This window comes from Bos grunniens, chromosome 12 (assembly GCF_055505025.1).
Source record: "Bos grunniens cultivar Pamir isolate PY7600 chromosome 12, Bosgru_T2T1.0, whole genome shotgun sequence".
Classification (NCBI taxonomy): Eukaryota; Metazoa; Chordata; class Mammalia; order Artiodactyla; family Bovidae; genus Bos; species Bos grunniens.
The window spans coordinates 17,382,704-17,407,915 of NC_141176.1; the positions used below are offsets into that span (position 1 = coordinate 17,382,704).

The 25,212-nt window shown below is 39.4% G+C and overlaps 1 long non-coding RNA gene across 8 annotated transcripts in view; it reads left to right on the forward strand.

The window, feature by feature from the left end:
* The window catches only part of LOC147361435 (uncharacterized), a 421,857-nt gene that overhangs the window by 276,667 nt on the left and 119,978 nt on the right, over positions 1–25,212 (forward strand). Inside the window, exon 4 of one of the 8 annotated variants that reach the window (XR_015137902.1) lies at positions 10,827–12,569. The exons of the other annotated variants lie outside the window; for them this stretch is intronic. This is a non-coding gene — a long non-coding RNA (uncharacterized LOC147361435). Of the gene's footprint in view, positions 1–10,826; positions 12,570–25,212 lie in introns of those variants that run through there. 8 annotated transcript variants of the gene reach the window in all.

Consider the following 25,212-nt stretch of genomic DNA (forward strand, 5'->3'; position numbering starts at 1 on the left):
ACTAGTCTAGATTTAGCTCAATGAAAGTGTCAGCTGTGTGTTTTTGAACAGACAGGTCCATTTGGAGAAACATTTGGTCTAAATTTGATCTGATTTAAAAATATGAGTTTATATGATGATACTCATCACACTTTTATTTATAATCAAAATTTTGTCAGTAACATAAATGCTCAATGCTAAAGGCTTAGCTAAATAACGTATGGCATACATGGAGGAATACCATTATAGCTCTTAAATACTTTATTTTAGGAAATATGTTATGACATAGAAAGATTTAATGAAATGTTAAAAAAGTTAAGATCTAAATTGCACACACTATAGGGCTTTACATTCATAATGAATTTACATGTTTATGTGCATAGAATAAAAGACCAAATGAAAATACTACCAGGATGTTTTCTGTGATAAGATGCTGTTTATCTTAATTACCTTCTTTATACTTTTTTGTATTGTCTAAACTTTCTGCAAAGAATATGTTTTATTTTAATTATAAAAGAAAATCATAATTAAAGAAAAAGTGATTAATACGTGAATCTGCATTAATGTTCCTTAGATTCCCATCAAATGAAGTTGAAAATTAATTTGATTTCTAAAAAAAACCCCCAAAATAAAAAATCCCAATCACACACAGCATTTCAACAGCATTTCTGTAGCCTATCACACAGTGCAATTATTTCTTTAAAAAGTAATACATTTTCATATTACAGGGGACACTGAAGTTTCTGCAGGGTTCGTCCTATTTGTGGACCTCCTCTGGGTTATTCCATGTCAAAGATAGAACTGGGACTTGACATTCTTCCTCTAACTGCGGTATAATATAGTTGGGTTACATCAAAAGCAGACTAACCATGAGCAGTATCACTTTATATGGTGTCAAATCCAGAGAAGTAAATGAAGCCAGGTGATTTGACAGAAATTTGCCTGGGGAAGGGGACATGGGAGATTGACTGTGTTTGGTTGGCTAGTTGGGAAGACTCTCTGGGGAGGTGATAATCATCCTTGAAAACTGACATATAAAGTCTCACCCAGGTGAAGATCTGAGGTCAGAGCATTGTGGTGAGGGAGTTACAAACACAGAGGCTGACAGGCAGGAAAGACCTTGTCAAGGTCAATAAGTAATATAATAAACAGTCCAAGGGCATGTGGACGGAGCTTAGAGAGGAAGGGGAGTAGGGGATGTGATGAGGTTAGAGGGGTGAGTCCCACATCCTATGGAGCCCAGCAAGGCATTTTATTTTGTATGCAATGCTTTCATAGTATGATAAAAGTCAATACACAGAATAGTGTAATAGAACTTGAACATTCAAATTAACAGGGCCTGCCAGGCTCAGGGTCGAAAAAGAAATTGAGCTGTGCCAAAAAGAAATTAGACTTGACAGCGATGACAGTTTTAATAAAATGGGAAAGTATAAATATCAAGTGATGTCTCAGTCTTACCAGTGGGGGAGTTGTGGCTGTGGAAATAGAGAACAAAAAAAGTTTAAGAACAGTATTGCAGGCAGATAATTCATTTTTGAGTTTGCTTTTAAGGAAAATGCAACCAGTATGTCCTGATAACCATGGTTACAATGATTATGATAATTCAGATAACTGTATTATTTCCTGATTTTTGAAAGCAGAATCAAGGGAATCATCTGCTCACATTACGCTGTATATATTTATGGTCAGCATGGTTAACTCATGCTTTCAGGTGGTTCAATTACTATTGAGGGTACTTAAACTTTATGTTTATAATTTAGAATATCTTGATTTTCAAAAGCAGCTTTCAATTTTCGTAAGATGTTACTTTTTTTTTAGAGCAGTTTTAGGCTCATAGCAAAGTTGAAGAGATGGTACAGAGATTTTTCCATAGAACCCCTTCTCCCATGCATGCATAGCCTCCCCTATTACCAACATCCTCTACCAGTGTGGTGTCTTTGTTGAAATGGATGAATTTCAATGACAATGACACACTGACACATTGTGTCAATGACACATCATACCTCCCCAAAGTTTATAGTTTACATTAAAGTTCACTTGATGCTTTACTTTCTATGGGTATGGACAAATGTGCATTGCCGTGTATCTATCATTATGATATCGTAGAGTATATTCACTGCTCTAAAAATACCCTGTGCCTTGTCCATCCATCTTCACCCACCCAACTTCCCATCCTTGGAAAATACTGATCCTTTCACTGTCATCATAGTTTTGCCTTTTACAGAATATCATACTTGAAACCATACAGGATGTAGTCTTTTCACATTGGCTTCTTTTATTTATGCATTTAAATATGCATTTAAATTCCCTCTATGTCTTTTCATGATTTGATAGTTCATTTGTTTTCTTAGCACTGAATGCTACTCCATTATCTGTATGTACCACCTACTGAAGGACATATGGTTGTGTCCAAGTTTTGGCAATTATGAATAATACGGTAGAAACACCCCTGCGTAGATTTTGTGTGGATATGTTTTCAACTCCTTTGGGTAAATACCAAGGAGCACAATTGTAGGATCATATGGTAAAAGTATGTTTAGTTTTGTAAGAAACTATTTTCCAAAGTGACTATGCTGTTTTGCATTTCCACCAGTAATGAGAGTTCCTCTTGCTCCATATCTTGATTGGCTTTTAATATTGTCAGTATTCTGGATTTTGATCATTTTAATAAGTATGTAGTGGTTATCTTGTCATTTTAATTTGCATTTCTTGTGACGTGATATAGAGTATTTTTTCATATACTCATTTGCCACCTATATATCTTCTTTTTCAAGATCCTTGCCTTGTTTTTTATTTTTAGTTTTTAATTGAGTTGGTTGTTTTCTTATTGTTGAGGATTAAGAGTTTTTTGGGTACATTTTCAATAACAGTCCTTCATGTGTTTTTTTTTTTTTTTTTTCAAATATCTTCTCTCAGTAGGTGACTTGGCTTCTCATTCTCCTGACATAGTCTTCTGAAGAGCAGTAGGCGTTAATTTTATTGAATTCCAGCTTATCAATTATTTCTTTAACGGATGTAGCTTCAAGCTTATCACAGAAAGTTTTCTGTACCTCTGTGTATGGACAAAGCCTAAGTACTATTTTGAAGAAATACATAATCAATAGCCCTTGTTTGAAGAGAATTCCTCAATCTAAAATACATTATGTATATGCTTTCAGCTTTCACTTTAAATCAAACAAGCCTCATAAGCGGTCTGAAAATCAAATATCTTCAATATTTCAAATCATGCTAGGGATTATACTTAGCTTCATCTTACAAATAATTTCTAAGAAAAGGCTTAGGTTGGATCTGTAAGAGTCAATTGCTTAGGTGATGATAGTTTGAAAAAAAAATGCATTTGACTTCAGAGGGCAATGTGATTCAAACCAGAAAGTAAAATACAAACTTTTTGACTGAATGAATATTAATAAATATATAGACAAATGTAATAAATAAGAAAAGATAAATATAACTGGGAATATGTCATTTTGTGGCACTTGTCTATATGGGCAACTAGCTTTTCTTTGGTGACATTTGTTAGATTTTGCACCTTTTGAAATGTCCATGTGACATCCCTGGCATAGACTAAAAACTTTTTGAATCTTTTAAGACTATAAATACTTGATCACAGATTCAGCAGGAGGAACACAAACATGACTGAAACTCAATCAAATCAACATTCAATGGAGACTTCTCATTGAATATACTTGGTTGACAGTTTAATACTTTGCAAGAATGACCTTCATATCCTTCTAGATATGTAATTTCCCCAAACTAATTCCATTATATTATGGCTGTCCATGTGGTAAACTGGCAGATACCTCTGTGATTTTTAAAAAGAACATTTTTAAAATAAAGAACATTTAATATATTACCTGCAATACTTAGCCAGTAGATTTCATGAGTCATCAAGAAAGGGAATGCCTGAGTAGCTTCAAGTGCTTTGTTTCCTTGTTTTTTATTTAGGCTGGATTTTATGCACTAGTTTTTCACTAACTACATTTTTTTGGTCCTAAACAATGTAATTGTTTAGAAGCCCAAAAAACTATTTAAATAAATTGACTAAAAATTTATGTCCTGAGAAGGAAGACATCTCCAAAGTCTCCATATTGTGGACACTGTATTTCAGATGAGTAGTCTAGACTTTTAAATATGTATCTCTTTAAATGGTATATCAGTGGGGAAGAGGTCACGCAGGGTTTTTTGTTTTGTTTTGTTTTAGCATTTAGTGTGTTTGAATTGCTTCCCAACTATATTGTTTTATAGTAACTTTGGATGTTAAGGTGTGTTTTTACGTTCTGTTAATTCTACAAAGGCAGTTTAAGCTATTTTAAGGCAAGTCACACCTGCTGTGGTAATGTTGTTGAAGTCTTCTACAAGACAGTCTTCTGTTTTATTAACTTGGCCTTCCTCTGAAAGTGTCCTCACAGTATCTGTGTAGTATCTATGTAGGTACATTGTCTTTAAATAGCCCCAGACTTCGGGGGATATCACCACCTAGAAATTTGATCTTCCTAGGCACCAGCACAGAGCTGATGTCTGTCTGTCAATGCTCTGGTCCTCTGGAGTCGCTTTAACATCCGCAAGTCTACCATCCTGTGTTTGTTACTGTTGTTAAATTGCTCAGTTGTGTCCAACTCTTTTGCGACCCCATAGACTGTAGCCTGCCAGACTCCCCTGTTCTTGGGATTTCCTAGGCAAGAATGCTGGAGTGGGTTGCCATTTCCTTCTCCAGAGGATCTTCCTGATGGACCCAGGGATTAAACCCACATCTTCTGCATTGGTGGGTGGATTCTTTACCACCGAGCCACCGGGGAAGCTTGTATCACATTAAGCATCAGGAAAATAAGCTCAGGAAATCATGGAATTTCAGGTTTGGAAAGGGTTTTAAAGGTCATTTTCAAAAACTCCTAATTTTTAAATAATATAGGTTTTTAGGAAGCTGCATAAATAGTGTAAAGGGGCCCAAGGTCATTTCCGTGGAAGATCTACCTTGCCTTGTCTGACCTAGCCATCTGGAATTGAGGACTATAGGGGCCCAAATCAAAGGGCAAACTTATTAGCATGTAGAAAGGTGGTGAAGGTAACACTATTGACCCAACAAATAAAATCCTTATTCAAAATGGCCTTCATTAGAGAACATGCAACAGTGGTACTATGCATGGAGCTTCTTCAATTCTGGGGATAGAATGGGGAAAGTATTTATACAATCAGCTGGGCTTTGAGGTCACACCTAGTTTCAAATTCTATCACTTAATCAGCTGTATCATCCTGAAGAGATAACTGATTGCTTTGTGTCTTTGTTTCCTCTTCTATAGAATAGCAACAATAATACCTTCTTCACAGAGTTGTCATAAAAATTAGTTAAATAAGCATAAGGCCCCTGACATGGTATCTGAGCAAGTGCTCAATATAGTAAAGGTTTTACATTATTCTTAATTTCATTTCTAAAAATACAAATACAGACTATTCTTGTTATTTATGGTAATTCTATTCTATACAATCACTGTGAATGCTGAGTTAGCAAATACTGAATCATTGTCCTTCAGCAAAACACAGAGTTGGATTCCTACAAACCTCTGATCACATTTTTATCAGCTGATCAATATGTAATGTTGTTTTATGTGGGTTTCTGTTTTAAGAAACCTTATTTTGTGTATGTGTGTGTGTGTGTGTGTTAAATGGGGTCCCTGGGGGCTCAGTGGTAAAGAATTCACATGCCAGGCAGATGTGGGTTCAATCCCCGGGTCAGGAAGATCCCCTGGAGAAGGAAATGACAACCCACTCCAGTGTTCTTGCCTGGAAACTTCCATGAAGAGAGGAGCCTTGAGAGCTATAGTCCAGGGGTCATGAAGGAGTCAGACACAAGTAAATGACTGAGCACACACATACTCAGACACAAGTAAATGACTGAGCACACACATACGCATGTGTTAGACTATACACAAGTGCTAGATCAGACTCATTCAGGGTCGAGTTATAGTGCTGTTGGCCCTGAGTTCAAAATTGAACAATGTCTATACGGTGGTATATAATATCGTGTAATTAATAATTATGTGTGTGTGTTAGTTGCTCAGTCATGTCTGACTCTTTGCGACCACATGGACTGTAGCTCACCAAGTTCCTCTGTTCATGGGATTCTCCAGGCAAGAATACTGGAATGGGTTGCCATGCCCTCCTCCAGGGGATCTTCCCAACCCAGGAATCGAACCTGGGTCTCCCATGTTGCAGGCAGATTTTTTTTTTTTATCATCTGAGCCACTAGGAAGCCCAATGAATAATTATAATATATCCCATAATATATACTATGTGTTTTAATATATAATATTACAACTTACATTTAATTACCATTGAACTCATGGCCAACAGCACTGTAACTCATGCCTGAAGAAGCTTATTTGACACATGTGTTTTCACTATCATGTGCATCCCAGCCTTCCTGCTTTTAGGAATACCAGAGAGCACTTCAGCACTCTGCTTGGAGGACAGTTTAGAAAGCAGCATCACCAACAAAAAGCATAAACATGTGAGAACAGTGGCACTAAGTAGATTGCAAAAAGGACACTTGCTTATATAATGAGAGCTGAAACCTCTTGTTCCACCTCAGCTTGGCCAAGAGCTTGGGTGCTGTGGGTGGGGTGTACGGGACCACTTAAAGTTTTCACTACTCTATACACGTGCACGTCCACACGTGGCCATACCAAAACTGCCAGTATTGATTTGGGGGTTATAAATATATTTTAGTGAGTTGATGTATCACAAATATGGAATTTTCAAATAATGAAGGCCAACTGTAGTAGTTCTTTCTGCCTACACGAATGGATTCTTGTACTGAATTCTGAAAATATAAATGTGAAGATCAGAGTGTAAAGTAAGGACACCAGTTTTCAGGTGTGTCTTGTTTAATCAAAATCCCACTTACACTTCTGCTCTTTTCTCCTCCTCCTTCCACATACATTCTACCCTGGGACCATGTGCTGTTTGAGATCCCTGAACACGGCAAGGTCTCCCACGCCTCTGGGCTCTTCTCCATGGGGTTCCCTCCATCTATGACAGGACAGAGTATCTGCGTCTGCAGGCTCTGGTGTCCCACAGCTTGGATGTGACAGCTCAGGCACTCACTATGCCTGGGATCTGAAGCAAGTCATGTACCCTTCTGGCTACAGGTTCCTCTGCTGTAAAATCATGATAGAGAAAGCATTTACCTATAAGGATATTGTGAAAATTAATGGAATCATGTTCATTAAACACTCCACACAACGCCTGGCATATCCTCTAGTCCTCTATTTATTTCTTTGTCTGGTAGGATTCTTTAAGCCTGCCTCCATGTCACTTCCTGCCTCTGTGTCACTTCCTGCCTCCATGTCACTTCCTGCCTCTGTGTCACTTCCTGCCTCCATGTCACTTCCTGCCTCTGTGTCACTTCCTGCCTCCATGTCACTTCTGTGCACACCTTGAAGATTCCCAGGCACAGCCCAATCAATAATTTTTCCTCTTGTTCCCAACTCACTTTTGTCCATAATATCAGCCAGTAAGTTCATTCAGGGTTTTCTGTAAGATGCTGTGTAAAAATGAGTGAATTTTTTGGCCAACTCGATAGTTACTAAGACACTTGTGGAGAGTGACAGCTGACAAGCCTCCTCTGTAAGCTCCATGTGGGAAGAGACAGAACCTTGCAATCTTGGTTTTAGCAGTGCCCACGAGGGAATAAGACACATAGTAGGTGTTCAATAGTGCTTGCTGAATACTTGCTGAGTTATTAAACAAGCACATATAAATACAACTCATAAAAACTAATGGCTCAAAAAATTGGAAGGAAAATGTTGGACAGATATATCTTCTTTTTAAAAATTGAAGCCTAAGACCTTGTATAATATGTTAACTTAAGCTTAAACATATACAACAAATTATATATTCTATATTTCAACTCTCTAGACTAGGGTTTCTCAAAGTGTGGTTGTAATCACCTGGGAAATGTATTAATTAGGTAGATTCCTATAATCCATTACAGAGCTGCTGAATATGCATGATGTTTAACAAGCTTCTCAGGTGATGTTTGATACCCATTGTTTGTGGTGGCTACCCAAACTTTTCAGGATAATCTCATGAACCCTGGGATTAAATAGAATTTAAATGCCTTGGTGAGGTGCAGGAGCCATGTGTGTTTTGCTCAATATCATACTGTATTATCTAGAACAAGATATGATGTAGAAATAACACAATAGTTTATGGTTTAAAAAGTAAATGAATTATGCAGGTGAAAGCCAAGTTCAGAGTCCTCAGTAAGCATTCTGGATTGTATTACTCAAACAGTGTCCCCAGAGCTTACTGGTTATCAAACTTTACTGTAGTTAACAATCACCTGGAAAGTCTGTTTTAAAGGAATCAGTAAGACTTACTCTCTGGTTGTTCGTTGTTGTTGTTCAATAGCTAAGTTGTGTCCGACTCTTTGTGACCCCATGAACTGCAGCATGTCAGGCTTCCCTGTCCCTTATAATCTCCCTGAGTTCGCTCAAACTCATGTGCACTGATTCAGTGATGCCATACAACCATCTCATCCTCTGTTGCCTCCTTCTTCTCCTGCCCTAAATCTTTCCTAGCATCAGGGTCTTTCCAGTGAGTCAGTGCTTCTCATCAGGTGGCCAAAGTGTTGGAGCTTCAGCTTCAGCATCAGTCCATCTAATGAGTATTCAGGGTTGATTTCCTTTAGGATTGACTTATTTGATCTCCTTGCTCTCCAAGGGACTCTCAAGAGTCTTTTCCAGTATGGCAGTTTGAAAGCATTGAGATGAAGTCTGGAGGGGACCAGGGATGGTGATGTCTAGAGTTCTTTTGACTTGATTTTTAGCCTGAAAATTTTTTTTAACATAATTATACATGATCCCAATGTGATCCCCCCTTTGATAAGTAGAGTGTATCATTCAAGCAGTGGTCTGATGACTGAAATCTAGGGTAAACAAGGCTTTGGTATGTGGTTTAGCTGTGGGATGTGTAGATATCAATGCACAGAAGAATTTCTATGTAATATTTGATATTTGATTTAATTGAAATTGCAAACAATGTTGACCACAGGATACTGGGAGCTCAGTAGTGTTTTTGCAATAAACACACAACAACCAGCATGTGTTCAGGTTATGTTTAGGGTAAGAAGTGTCATTTAGCCTCTCTTCTCTTCTGGAACTACAGGAGAAATAAGACAGGGGAAACGTGAATCCTGCTCACCTTCTTCTGTACATACAATATTTGATGCATGAAAAACAACATTGGTACCATGATCTCTCAAAATGATTCCTGCATCATTGGAGACTGTAATTGCTGCATATTTTAAAGTTCTGTTGGCTTTTCTGTTTTGTGACGTTTGTTTTTATGTCTTTTACAAGTCTTCTGGTTGTGAATTATCCATTATGTCTTCATTTCTAAAAGCCACACCCACCTGCTGCTCCACTTGCCATTTTCTAGCTGTTTGAAGGAGAAGAGACCTGTGGGATGCCTGCAGGTGGTGTGGAGGGACTAGAGTTTCTGTACTGACTGCAATGGGGTGGGAGAAGCAGAAAAACCCAAGTTCATATTTTCTGCCTCTGGCCTGTACTTTGCACAGGGTAATTCACATACACTTCTGCCTTTATCTGCAGCTTGAAGGTAGGCACATTAAAAAATAATCTCTAAGAAGCTCTCTCACGTGATGGATTTAGAAAGGTTAATTACATTTACAGCGTTTCTTTGAAGTGGATAGGGTGAGCCATTGCATTTGGTTTACTGATTAATGTTGTAGTAAGTTGCTTCATTAGAGTTGGGCTGTAATAATATTTTATTGCATGTTGTTCTGCCCTCCTCTTGGGCCATTATGACCATTATCCCCTTGAGAGTCAAATGACCTAGTGGGATTGGTAGCAGGTGGCAGCAAGACAGGAGAGAGAACCTGGAGCAGGCATTAGAACATCTGGATTCCAGCTCTGGCTTCATTATTGATCAGCGGGGTCAGCTTGATCAAGACAAATTCAGGGACACTCACTTTCTTTTGCCTTATTTTAAACAACAGGAATAACAGCTATCTTGCCTCACTCAGCATTGCTGAGGATCACATGAGAGATGTAAAAGGGTTCATTTTAAAGAGGAAAGACATTAATAAATATAAGCTACAATTAGAGCAAATATTATTTCCATGATTGTTTGTTGCTCTGATGAGGAGACTGAGCTGCAAAAGAATTAGTAAGAAAAGTCATCAGTTCATTAGGGAAAAACTATGAGTTGATTCATGATCAAGTTTTTTATGCTGCATATTTGCTGAGAAGGTTACAATTTTTCTCTCATATTATTTCTCATTAATGAGTACCTGATATTTTTATGGTAGTTAAAATTTTCCACTCATGTGCATAGATACTTTTTTTAAAAGCTTATAGAAGACTAAAGGAAGAAACACTCACATTTTTTAATGTGAGTTTTGTTTATAAGGGAAAACTACAGGCTCTTTTTTCTTAACTGTTTCTTATTAAAGGGAAAAAAAAGAATTATTTAACATTTTTTCTACCTGGACATATGAGCTTTCCTTCCGCTTGTTAGTGAGACTGTGTAGCCAGGGTGACCATGCTTATTGAAGGAGATGATCTGTCTGGAGGGACTATGATGTCTTGCTACTCTATATTCTGCTACTGTTTTGTTTTGTCTTCAGAGGTCATTTTATTTGCTTGTTTGTTTGAAAAATTATACATGTTAATGGCAAAAGTCTCAAAAAATCCAAATAGAACCTGAGTGAAAAAATTTCTCACCCCCATTCAATCTATTCACTTAGTTTCTTTTTCAAAAGAAAGTTGATTAACTTTCCAGAGAGAGTCCATGAGTATATAAATGTGTTTGTACATCTTTTTCAGAAAATCACAAATGATGGCATAACACATACACTGTAAAATGTATTTCGCGGGGGAGGTGCCAAGATGGCGGAGGAGTAGGACGGGGAAAACACTTTCTCCCCCACAAATTCATCAAAAGAGCATTTAAACGTCGAGTAAATTCCACAAAACAACTTCTGAATGCCGGCAGAGGACATCAGGCACCCAGAAAAGCAACCCAACTCTTCGAAAGGAGGTAGGAAAAAATATTAAAGACAATAAAAGAGACAAAAGAGGGAGAGACAGAGTTCCGTCCAGGGAAGGGAGTCTTAAAAAGAGAGAAGTTTCCAAACACCAGGAAACCTTCTCACTGCCGAATCCGTGCCGAGCTTTGGAAGCACAGAGGGCAACATAACAGGGAGAAAAAATAAATAAACAATTAAAACTCGCAGATTGCGAGCCCTACGGTAACTCCCCCAGCGGAGAAGCAGCGCAGACGCCTGCATCTGCCATTAGCAAGCGGGGGCTGGGCAGGGAGGCGCGGCGCGGGCTGCATCGCTGAGAGTAAGAATCTGGCCTGAATACCCTGAGCACTATCTGAGCGAAATAATTTGGGCTAGCAAACCAGACTGTGGGATATCTACCATGCGAAAAGCCAGCCCTAACCTAAGACACCGCCAGCCCGCGCACGGAACAAAGGACTAAACAGAGATAGCCGGCTGCAGACCTTCCCCCTCTGGTGACAGGCAGCCAGAGCCGGAAGGGGGCAATCGCAGCCCCAGAGAGACATTATCTATAAAACTGGCTTCTTTGCCAACTAAAACTTATTGGGGGTCTGGACGGTCAACATCTGCCTGAGAAGGTGCGCCGGTTTTACACCCAGATAACCGAGTGGCGGGGAGGCGATAAGTCGCAGCATTGGCGCTCGCCAAACACCTCATCATCTGAGCTGCTCGGACCTGGGAAGAGCACAAAACGCAGGCCCAACTGAGTCTGCGCCTCTGAGGACTACCTGAGTGCCTGAACCTGAGCGGCTTGGACCTGGGAGGTGCATGCAACCCAGGGCCAGCCTCGGATTGTTCCCGGCGGAACAACCTAGAGCCTGAGCAGTGTGGGCAGGGAGGCTACACACGCCGTGAGCGGGGGCAGACCCAGTGTGGCTGAGGCACTGCGAGCGCACGCCAGTGTCATTTGTTTGCAGCATCCCTCCCTCCCTCCCCACAGCACGACTGAACAAAGAGAAGAAATACAGCTCCACCCACCAGAACACCGACACAAGCTTCCCTAACCAGGAAACCTTGACAAGCCACCTGTACAAACCCACACACAGTGAGGAAACGCCACAATAAAGAGAACTCCACAAACTGCCAGAATACAGAAAGGACTCCCAAACTCAGCAATTTAAACAAGATGAAGAGACAGAAGAATACCCAGCAGATAAAGGAACAGGATAAATGCCCACCAAACCAAACAAAAGAGGAAGAGATAGGGAATCTACCTGATAAAGAATTCCAAATAATGATAGTGAAATTGATCCAAAATCTTGAAATTAAAATGGAATCACAGATAAATAGCCTGGAGACAAGGATTGAGAAGATGCAAGAAAGGTTTAACAAGGACCTAGAAGAAATAAAAAAGAGTCAATATATAATGAATAATGCAATAAATGAAATTAAAAACACTCTGGAGGCAACAAATAGTAGAATAACAGAGGCAGAAGATAGGATTAGTGAATTAGAAGATAGAATGGTAGAAATAAATGAATCAGAGAGGATAAAAGAAAAACGAATTAAAAGAAATGAGGACAATCTCAGAGACCTCCAGGACAATATTAAACGCTACAACATTCGAATCATAGGGGTTCCAGAAGAAGAAGACAAAAAGAAAAACCATGAGAAAATACTTGAGGAGATAATAGTTGAAAACTTCCCTAAAATGGGGAAGGAAATAATCACCCAAGTCCAAGAAACCCAGAGAGTCCCAAACAGGATAAACCCAAGGAGAAACACCCCAAGACACATATTAATCAAATTAACAAAGATCAAACACAAAGAATAAATATTAAAAGCAGCAAGGGAAAAACAACAAATAACACACACGGGAATTCCCATAAGGATAACAGCTGATCTTTGAATAGAAACTCTTCAAGCCAGGAGGGAATGGCAAGACATACTTAAAATGATGAAAGAAAATAACCTACAGCCCAGATTATTGTACCCAGCAAGGATCTCATTCAAGTATGAAGGAGAAATCAAAAGCTTCTCAGACAAGCAAAAGCTGAGAGAATTCTGCACCACCAAACCAGCTCTCCAACAAATACTAAAGGATATTCTCTAGACAGGAAACACAAAAATGGTGTATAAACTCGAACCCAAAACAATAAAGTAAATGGCAACGGGATCATACTTATCAGTAATTACCTTAAACGTAAATGGGTTGAATGCCCCAACCAAAAGACAAAGACTGGCTGAATGGATACAAAAACAAGACCCCTACATATGTTGTCTACAAGAGACCCACCTCAAAACAGGGGACACATACAGACTGAAAGTGAAGGGCTGGAAAAAGATTTTCCATGCAAATAGGGACCAAAAGAAAGCAGGAGTCACAATACTCGTATCAGATAAATTAGACTTTAAAACAAAGGCTGTGAAAAGAGACAAAGAAGGTCACTACATAATGATCAAAGGATCAATCCAAGAAGAAGATATAACAATTATAAATATATATGCACCCAACATGGGAGCACCGCAGTATGTAAGACAAATGCTAACAAGTATGAAAGGAGAAATTAACAATAACACAATAATAGTGGGAGACTTTAATACCCCACTCACACCTATGGATAGATCAACTAAACAGAAAATTAACAAGGAAACACAAACTTTAAATGATACAATAGACCAGTTAGACCTAATTGATAGCTATAGGACATTTCATCCCCACCCCCCCAAAAAAAAGACTGCTCACTATGGCAATTATTGAAGCTGACTTAGGGTGACATAGAGGCTTATTTCCCTTTACCCTTCTGAGTTCTTAGCTGAGGATCTCTGTAAGAAATGACAGAATAGCAGGACAAAATCAAACAGAAGTTTATTAACATAAAAAAAAAATAAAATAAAATAAAAAGGAAGCAAAAAAAAAAAAAAAGTATCACGTCACACCAGTCAGAATGGCCATCATCCGAAAATCTATTAATACTAACAGAGGGTGTGAAGAAAAGGGAAACCTACACTGTTGGGAAGGTAAATTGGTATAGCCACTTTGGAGAACTGTATGGAGGTTCCTCAAAAACCTAAAAATAGAGGTACCGTATCATTCAGTAATCCCAATCCTGGGCATGTATCTAGAGAGAATCATAATTCAAAACAATAGATGCAGCCCAGTGTTCACTGCAGCATTATTTACAAAAATAAAATAAAATAAAATAAAATGTATTTCGCTTAGCAATATTTTCCTGTGATTATCTTTCACGTCCTGTCCAACTTTGTTTCCCCTAAAGTTACTAATTGGTTATCCAGGTAACCATGATGGTGTGATCACCCACCTAGAGCCAGACATCCTAGAGTCTGAAGTCAGGTGGGCCTTAGGAAGCATCACAACAAAGATAGAAACAAAGATAGGTGATGAAGTTCCAGCTGAGCTATTTCAGGTTCTATAAAGATAATACTGTGAAAGTGCTGCACTCAATATGCCAGCAAATTTGGAAAGCTCAGCAGTGGCCACAGGACTGGAAAAGGTTAGTTTCCATTCCAATCCCAAAGAAGGGCAATACGAAAGAATGTTCAATGATGGCACAATTGCACTCATCTCACACGATGGCAAAGTAAGGCTCAAAATTCTCCAACTGAGGCTTCAACAGTACGTGAAATGAGAACTTCCAGATGTTCAAGCTGGATTTAGAAAAGGCAGAGGAACCAGAGATAAAATTGCCAACATCCGTTGGATGATCACAAAACCAAGAGAATTCCAGAAAAACATCTACTTTGCTTTATTAACTATGCCAAAGCCTTTGACTGTGTGGATCACAATAAACTGTGGGAAATCCTGAAAGAAATGGAAATACCAGACCACCTGACCTGCCTCCTGAGAAATCTGTATGCATGTCAAGAAGCAACAGTTAGAACCTGGCATAGAACAATGGACTGGTTCCAAATTAGGAAAGGAGTATGTCAAGAATGTATACTGTCACCCTGCTTATTTAACTTATATGCAGAGTATATCATGCAAAATGCTGGACTGGATGAAGCATAAGCTGGAATCAAGATTGCCAGGAGAAATATCAGTAACCTCAGATATGCAGATGGCACCACTATTATGGCAGAAAGTGAAGAGGAACTAAAGAGCCTCTTGATGAAAGTAAAAGAGGAGAGTAAAAAAGCTGGCTTGAAACTCAATATTCAGTAAAATAAGATCATGGCATCTGGTCCCATCACTTCATGGGAAATAGATGGGGAAACAATGCAAACAGTGACAGACTTTATTTTCTTGAGCTCCAAAATCACTGCAGATGGTGACTGCAGCCATTGATATTAAAAGATGCTTGCTCCTTGGAAGAAAAGCTATGACCAACTTAGACAGCATATTAAAAAGCAGAGACATTACTTTGCCAACAAAGAAGGTCCGTCTAGTCAAAGCTATGGCTTTTCTGGTAGTTATGTATAGATATGTGAGTTAGACCATGAAGAAATCTGAGCACTGAAAAATTGATGCTTTTGAACTGTGGTGTTGGAGAAAAGTCTTGAGAGTCCCTTGGACTGCAAGAAGATACAACCAGTCAATTCTAAAGGAAATCAGTCCTTAATATTCATTGGAAGTACTAATGCTGAAGCTGAAGCTCCAATACTTTGGCCACCTGATGCAAAGAACTGACTCATTGGAAAAAACCCTGATGCTGGGAAAGATTGAAGGCAGGAGGAGAAGGGGATGACAGAGGATGAGATGGTTGAATGGCATTGATCACTTGATGGACATGAGTTTGCACAAGCTCCAGGAGTCGGTGACGGACAGGGAAGCCTGGTGTGCTGCAGTCCATTTGGTAGCAAAGAGTTGGACACACTTGAGAAACTGAACTGAGCTGAGTAATTGTCTTGATTTCATGTTTGTTTTCTTTACTTACTACAGATTCAACTCTAAGTAGCTGTCAGTTGTCTACATATGCTTTTAATCTACTCAGTCCATCAAATAGCCTACTGATGTTGCCTCCTAAAGAAGTTTCTCCTGATGTGTTCCTTGATGAGCTGCTTGTCATCAGTACCTGGTACAAGCTCTCATCCTGAGATCTGTCACCGTCATCCTGAGGATTTCATTGCCTCTCTTCTGTGTGGGAGTCCCTGTGTCCTACTTCTCCATACTTTCTACTTCTTGGTTTACTCCATCACTTTGGTGAAGTGTGGTCTTCAGTACTCTCCAGAGGAGGAAGATATAGGACATAACTTTTCCTGAGGTCTTGAGTATCTGAAAATATCTTTATTCTGTTTTCACATTTGATTGATGGTGCAATTGAGAACTAAGGGGCCAGTGTGCAGAAGAGTTAGCATATTTAGACTGATAATGCTATCCTTAGAAAGCCTGCTTGCAAGGTTGTTCCTTGACTGGGGTCTGGAAACTTGGATTATAAACAGTTCCCTACACTGATATAAACATTCCTTGAATGAAAGGAGTGCTTTCCTATGTCTTAGTCTTTTGTGCAAGCAACATAGTTTATGCTGAACACCTGATTTTCTTTTGGGAGTCTGGAATTTTGGTATATTCTGGGCAAAGGATGCCTATAATGCTGCTATTGCTGCTTAGTCTCTAAGTTGTATCAGACTCTTTGCAACCCCATGACTGTAGCCCATGAGGCTCTTATGTCCAAGGAATTCCCTATACAAGAATACTGAAGTGGGTTTCCATTTCCTTATCCAGAGGACCTTCCCAACCCAGGGATCAAACCCCAGTCTCCTGCTGGGCAGGCAGATTCTTTTTCTACTGAGCTATCTGGGAAGTCCCCCTACATGACCAACATCTAATAAAAAATCTCAGACATTGCATCTCTAGAGCTTTTCTGGTAGACATCACATGTGATGTCACACATGTGGAAGAGATCAGCATTGCTGGAAGAGTTAAGTACTTCATTTGTGACTCCACTGGGAGAGGACTCTTGGAAGTTTGAACCTGGTATCCTTAGGTTTTAACCAAATGTGCCAATCCCTTTGCTGAATTTCTCTTGTCTCCTTCTGTTCTTACAAACCACAGCAGTGACTATGACCATATCCTGTGAGTTCTCCCAGGGATTCATTAAACATGCGGGTTTGGTCTTGGGGACCCCCTTGATATAGTTAGAAACTACTTTCCTTCTGAATTTGTTGGACTGCCTTTTAGCTTCCGTATTGTTGAGAAGACAGAAGTCAGTCCTATTTCTCACCTTGGCGTGTGATGTAGCTCCTTTCCTTTTTGCTCTCAAGTCTTTTAGAACCTTCACTGTCCTCTGTTGTAAAATGCTGAAATGTCATGACATGCTGTGGTGAGTGTTTACATTCATCCGCTCGGCTGGTGGCCTAATGAATCCTTTTATTCTCTGAACATTTCTCATTTATTTATGAAAAATTTTTCATAAATTAGTTTTGGATTATTTCCTTGCTTTTATTTCCCCACTCTTCTATTTATGGATTCCCATTATTTGGATGTTGTACCTCTCGTCTAGTGTTCTAATATTCTTGCTTTTTTCCTCTCCTGTTTTCCATATCTTTGGCTAATTTCGTATAAATTTCTTTCATTTTTATCTTCTAAATTATGGCATTTTTAATTTCATCCCTAGTATCTTAATTCTTAAGAGTTCATTTTTATTCTCTGAATGTTCTTTTTAAATAGCATTTTATTCTTTTCTTCATGAGTAGTATTAGCTATAGCTATTTTGAAACTATTACTCCCTAGGAAGATCTCTGTTTCTGCTTGAAGCACTACAGTTACATGACTCTTTTGGTCCTTTTCATGTCATGGATTTTTTTTCAGTTCAGTTCAGTTCAGTAGCTCAGTCATGTCCAACTCTTTGTGACCCTATGGACTGCAGCACGCCAGGCTTTGCTGTTCATCACCAATCTCTGGAGCCTATTCAAACTCATGTCCATCACGTTGGTGATGCCATCCAACCATCTCATCCTCTGTCATCCCCTTCTCCACCCACCTTCAATATTTCCCAGCATCAGGGTCTTTTCCAAGGAGTCAGATCTTCACATCAGGTGACCAAATATTGGAGTTTCAGCTTCAGCATCCGTTCTTCCAATGAATATTCAGGACTTGTTTCCTTTAGGATTGACTGATTTCATCTCCTTGCAGTCCAAGGGACTCTCAAGAGTCTTCTCCAACACCACAGTTCAAAAGCATCAATTCTTTGGCGCTCAGCTTTCTTTATAGTCCACCTATCACATCCATACATGACTACTGGAAAAACATAGCTTTGACTAGAGGGATCTTTGTTGGCAAAGTAACGTCTCTGCTTTTTAATATGTTGTCTAGAGAAGGCAATGGCAATGCACTCTAGTAGTCTTGCCTGGAAAATCCTATGGACGGAGGAGCCTCGGTAGGCTGCAGTCAATGGGTCGCTAAGAGTCAGACATGACTGAGTGACTTCACTTTCACTTTTCACTTTCATGCACTGGAGAAGGAAATGGCAACCCACTCCAGTGTTCTTGCCTGGAGAATCCTAGGGACGGGGGAGCCTGGTGGGCTGCTGTCTCTGGGGTTGCACAGAGTCGGACACGACTGAAGTGACTTAGCAGCAGCAGCAGGTTGGTCATAGCTTTTCTTCCAAGGAGCAAGCATCTTTTAATTTTATGGCTGCAGACACCATCTGCAGTGATTTTGGAGCCCTCCAAAATAAAATGTCACTTTTTCCATTGTTTCCCCATCTATTTCCCATGAAGTGATGGGACTGGATGCCATGATCTTAGTTTTCTGAATGTTGAGTTTTAAGCCAACTTTTTCACTCTCCTCTTTCACTTTCATCAAGAGGCTCTTCAGTTCTTCTTCACTTTCTGCCATAAGGGTGGTGTCATCTGTGTATCTGAGGTTATTGATATTTCACCTGACAATCTTGATTCCTGCTTCTGCTTCATGCAGCCTGGTATTTCTCATGATGAACTCTGCATATAAGTTAAATAAGCAGGCTTACAATATACAGCTTTGACATACTCCTTTCCCTATTTGGAACCAATCTGTTGTTCCATCCATTTCTAACTGATGCTTCCTGACCTGCATACAGATTTCTCAGGAGGCCTGGTATTCCAATCTCTTTAAAAATTTTCCGCAGTTTGTTGTGATCCATACAGTCAAAGGTTTTGGCATAGTTAATAAAGCAAAAGTAGATGTTTTTCTGTAGCTCTCTTGCTTTTTTGATGATCCAGCAGATGTTGGCAATTTGATCTCTGGTTCCTCTGCCTTTTTGAAATCCAGCTTGAACATCTGGAAGTTCATGGTTCACGTATTGTTGAAGCCTGGTTGGAGAATTTCGAACATTACTTTGCTGGTGTGTAAGATGGGTGCAATTGTGCATAAATTTGAGCATTCTTTTGCATTGCTTTTCTTTGGGATTGGAATGAAAACTGACCTTTTCCAGTCCTGTGGCCACTGCTGAGTTTTCCAGATTTGCTGGCATATTGAGTGCAGCACTTTCACTTTCTTTAGGTGTTTGCTAACCCATGATTATTTCTTCATATTTAAGATTTGACCAATAAAAATCTAAATTTGATGGAATTCCCTGGCAGTCCAGTGGTTAGGACCCTACACTTCCATTGCCACAGGTGAGGGTTCAAACCCTGGCTGGGGAACCAAGATCCTGCAAACCATGCAACAGTAATAATGAAGAAAAAATCTTTTTAAAGTCTCTGATGCATGGGTTTCACTTTTTAATGCTAATTGTGGGGTTCAGTTCAGTTCAGTCGCTCAGTCGTGTCAGACTCTTTGTGACCCCATGAACTGCAGCATGTCAGGCCTCCCTGTCCATCATCAACTCCTGGAGTGCACCCAAACCCATGTCCATCGAGTTGGTGATGCCATCCAACCATCTCATCCCCAGTCGTCCCCTTCTCCTGCCCTCAATCTTTCCCAGCATCAGGGTCTTTTCAAATGAGTCAGCTCTTCACATCAGGTGGCCAAAGTATTGGAGTTTCAGCTTCAGAATCAGTCCTTCCAGTGAACACCCAGGACTGATCTCCTTTAGGATGGACTGGTTGCAGTCCAAGGGGCTCTCAAGAGTCTTCTCCAATGCCAAAGTTCAAAAGCATCAATTCTTTTGCGCTCAGCTTTCTTTATAGTCCAACTCTCACATCCATACATGACTACTGTAGACTTATCTGGCCAGGCAATTTCCTTGAAATGTCTGGTGTTGAGAAATTCTTTAGTCTTTTAGGCTGCTTAGAATCCTTGGACAAGGAGCTGAGTGACAGAAGAAAGTGTGAATATCCTCATTCTGGATGTAAAAATTCAGTTAGGTACCCCGTGGTCAGAATGGTGTTTTCATCCTCAGCTCTACTTGGACTCTCCAGTCCAAAAACTGTCTTACCCTTTCTAGAGGTCCTAAGTAACTTTGATACTGAAAAGGAGAAATACTTGGGGATTTGACTGATTTTTAAGTATACTACAATTTCTCTTCAGTCGCTCAGTCGTGTCCGACTCTTTGTGACCCCATGAATCGCAGCATGCCAGGCCTCCCTGTCCATCACCAACTCCTGGAGTTCACTCAGACTCACAACCATCGAGTCGGTGATGCCATCCAGCCATCTCATCCTCTGCCGTCCCCTTCTTCTCCTGCCCCCAATCCCTCCCAGCATCAGAGTCTTTTCCAATGAGTCAACTCTTCGCATGAGGTGGCCAAAGTACTAGAGTTTCAGCTTTAGCATCATTCCTTCCAAAGAAATTCCAGGGCTGATACTCCTCTTTTATTATCACCATTATCCCCTCTTGCAGAGGTAATTGGTATTGTCAGCTTCTGAAACTTCTGGGGTTTCTGTTTGGTGGTGTAGATCAGGTTAATGCATAGTTTTCTTCACTATTGGCTGCTGTCACTGCTTTTCCTATCAAAAAAATTTTTTTTCTCAATCGCTTACTAGCTACAAATATTTCTTCCTATCTCTTCTATCATTCTCTGTCCTTATAAATTTATGCCTTAAAAAATCTTCTTATAGTTGTTTTGGAAGGATTTGGAAAAAGAAAGAAAGTAAATATATGCTTAAAAGGCTGTCTTAACCCAGAATTTCTCAGACTCTTAAAGCATGTTTTCCATCTTTGTATTTGTAGTGACTAGAATGTTATGTGATAAATATTAGGTCCTCAACATGTTTTAATTGTGTGTATGCATATGTAAATATATATACATTATATCTGAATGGCATATATATCATATATGTGTATCATATATATATATATACTTGTTACCAATGAAAGAAATACAACTAGATAAGTTTAAGCCTAAAAGATTATTTATTGTCCTATATAATAAGAAATTCAGGTATGGATCTTACTTCCAGCACAAATGGGTCTAAGAGCTCTAGTGGAATAATCAGCTTTCTTTTACTCTCATGCTCTTTCAGAAATTCTCTGCGCGTGCTTTTATCTCTATTTTGGCCTTTTTCTTCCCTTGACAAACATAGAGCTGGCAGGATGATTCATAGCTTTTAGCTCCATGATTCTTCGAGCCCTAAATTGAAAAATCCCAGAGATGAACTCTTACTGGTCTGGCTTTAGTCACACATCTACTCCTGAAGCAAACTGTGTGGCTAGGAGGACGGAATGTATCAGAGCTTAACAAACTGTGGCCCATGGGCTAAATCAGGGTACCATCTGAGGTTTTATTTAGTTTTTCATACCACAGGGAAGGAATGGCCTTTGCATTTTTAAATGGTTAAAAACATACCCATATAATATGTTCCATTTTGCCTTTTGTTCCTCAAAGCCTAAAATATTTTCCCTGTGATATGCTGTGAATGTCTGAGTCTGGGTATGGATCACATACAATGGCCCTGACTAGAGGAATGAGATAACAATGATTGTCAGCCTCATTAGAGCCAATGTTTATAGCGGAGGAGCAGCAGCTTCCCAAATAAAGAATACATCCCAAATAAGCCAAACTCACAAACATCCATATGCATGGGTAATAATTCATCCCTGAGCATGAAGAATTATTTCTGTTAATGTTACAAACCCAAACACATATTCATGTAGATGCTATGTAATTAAAACCATTTCTCTTCATTCTTCCAACAACTTGAGAGCTATTATAGTTGTAGCACTATGGGGAGAACCTTAATTTATCTCTATTACTAAGACTGAAATACTGTCCACTGGCCTAGGAGGAGAATGTTGGTAAGTTTGGTTGGAACATTATTCATTTGCATCAATTTTCAAGTTCAGTACTGAGAGAGAGAGAGAACTAGCCATTTGATCTGGATCAATTCAATGGTTAATTTATTATTTATTTAACAAACATTTCTTAACACTGATACAGGGCCAAGCACTGGGCGTACAATGGAAAACAAAATGCAATGTCTCTCTACAAGGGATTATGGTGTAATGGAACATAGGAAGCAGACATAACTTTTTCAGTGTGGTTTTCCAGGCCCTTCTTCAACTAGCTTCACCCCACTGATTTATGCAGATCTCCCTACTACAACTTACTCCAAACATGCATTTCAGTGGATCAGTAATTGACCCCTATTAGGGCATAATCACCTCTATCTGTAATCTTGTTTTCCTTTCCAGAATTGTGTGTGTGTGTGTGTGTGTGTGTGTGTGTGCGTGCAGTCGCTTCAGTCCATGTCTGACTCTTTGTGTATCCTACCTGTAATTTGCCTCATAACTCAGTTGGTAAAGAATCTGCCTGCAATGCAGGAGATCTGGGTTCGATTCCTGTGTTGGGAAGATCCCCTGGAGAAGGAAATGGCAAACCACTCTAGTATTCTTGCCTGGAGAATCCCATGGACAAAGGAGCCTGGCAGGTTAGAGTCCATGGGGTTGCAAGAGTCAGACACAACTTAGCAACTAAATCACCACCTATAATTTACAAATTTCTATAGCTCCTATAGTCCATACATATAACCCAAGTCTAGATAATATGCCATTCCTATAATTATATCCTGGGTTTTCATTGCAACAGCTTAAGGGTTAAGCTCATACAGTCGCTAATAAAATTTAGTGTTTCAACTTTAAATAAATACATTGACTTAGTCTGATCTTTGGGGATCAAGATGACAGAAAGATCATATCCAATTACATGACTCAGTAACAGTTAAAATTTTAATTCATTCCCTAGAGATATCCATTTAGAAGTAATAAATACATATTCATTTACTCTTTGACCATTTGAAATCTACCCCAAAGGAAAAAATAGCATATAGCCTTTGAACAAAGCTATTCATTATCAGCATTATTTTTAATAGCAGTTGAAATGTCCATTAACATGGAACTGGTTCAGTGATTCTGGTTCATTAACCCAATGAAGTACTATGCAGCTGAGAAAAGGTATGGATAAAACATCAGTATACTAATATGTCCTGATATCCAAAATATACTGTTAAGGTAGCATGGAAAGTGTGCTATCTTTGTGTAAGAAATAGGAAGTCAATTTGGGTATATATTAATATATGAATTTACTTATTAAAAAGAGAACAAAGATAATGCCAAGTTACTATGTATCATTACTTATTATCTTCATTACCTCCACCATAGTGTGGTCTCAGGTCAAACAATAGGGAGGGAACACAGCTCATTAACAGAAAATTGGATTAAAGATTTACTGAGCATGGCCCCACCATCAGAACAAGTCCCAGTTTCCCCCACAGTCTCTCCCATCATAAGCCTTTTATCCTTATCCCTCAGAGCACAGACAGAATGAAAACCAAAATCACAGTAAATTATTCAAACAGATCACATGGACCACAGCCCCATCTAACTCAATGAAACTATGAGCCATGCTGTGTAGGGCCACCCAAGGTGGATGGGTCTTGGTGGAGAGTTCTGACAAAACGTGTTCCATTGGAGAAGGCAATGGCAAACCACTTTAGTATTTTTGCCTTGAGAACCCCATGAACAGTATGAAAAAACCAAAAGATCATGCACTGAAAGATGAACTTCCCAGGTCAGTATGTGCCCAATATGCTACTGGAGAAGAGTGGAGAAATAACACCAGAATGAATGGAGAGATGGAGCCAAAGCAAAAACAACACCAAGTTGTGGATGTGACTGGTGATGGAAGTGTCAGGGGAGTGTGTTATTTCCTTGGTTCTGTCTTGTCACAAAAAAAATCTGAAGCATCAGAGCAGTGTTACAGCCCTCGGACGGACCAGCGTTACAGCTCTCAGAAGGACCAGTGTTACAGCTCCATGTTACAGCTCAGTTTTATTTAGAAAGTAAAGGAAAATACATCCATGAGGCATGAGGACATGCTGATCCAAAAGATGCAAAGAGAAGAGAGAGGCCTGGCCCAATTTTGGGTCCTCTTTTTATACGTTTTTTCTCCTCTCCCTGGGCCAACCCTATGTAAATTGGGCTGGACAGGAGTGCTGTTGGTTCCACCTGAAGTCCTCACTCTGGTCCTCGGACCTTCCTTTGTTCTATTATCGTGGGCTTTTCCCTTCCTTATCTTTTAGCCACCACCATTTTGGACTCCTTTTTCCTATTCTAACTACCTAACAGAAGTAAAGTCCAATGCTGTAAAGAATAATATTGCATAGGAACCTGGAATGTTAGGTCTATGAGTCAAGGCAAATTGGAAGTGGTCAAACAGGAGATGGCAAGAGTGAACATCAGCATATTAGGAATCAATGAACTAAAATGGACTAGAATGTGCGAATTTAATTCAGATGACCATTATGTCTACTACTGTGGGCGAGAATTCCTTAGAAGAAATGGAGTAGGCATCAAAGTCAACAAAAGAATCTGAAATGCAGTACTTGGATGCAATCTCAAAAATGACAGAATGATCTCTGTTTGTTTCCAAGGCAAACCATTCAATATCACAGTAATCCAAGTCTATGCCCTGACCAATAATGCTGAAGAAGCTGAAGGTGAATAGTTCTATGAAGACCTACAAGACCTTCTAGAACTAACACCCAAAAAAGATGTCCTTTTCATTACAGGGGACTAGAATGTAAAAGTAGGAAGTCAAGACATACCTGGAGAACCAGGCAAATTTGACCTTGGAGTAGAGAATGAAGCAGGAAAAAGGGTAACAGAGTTTTGCCAAGAGAACACACTGGTCATAGCAAACACCATCTTCCAACAATACAAAAGAAGATTCTACACATGGACATCACTAGATGGTCAATACCAAAATCAGATTGATTATATTCTTTGCAGCCAAAGATGGAGAAGCTATATATAGTTAGCAAAAACAAGACGGGGAGCCGACTGTGGCTTAGATCATGAACTCCTTATTGCCAAATTCAGACTTAAA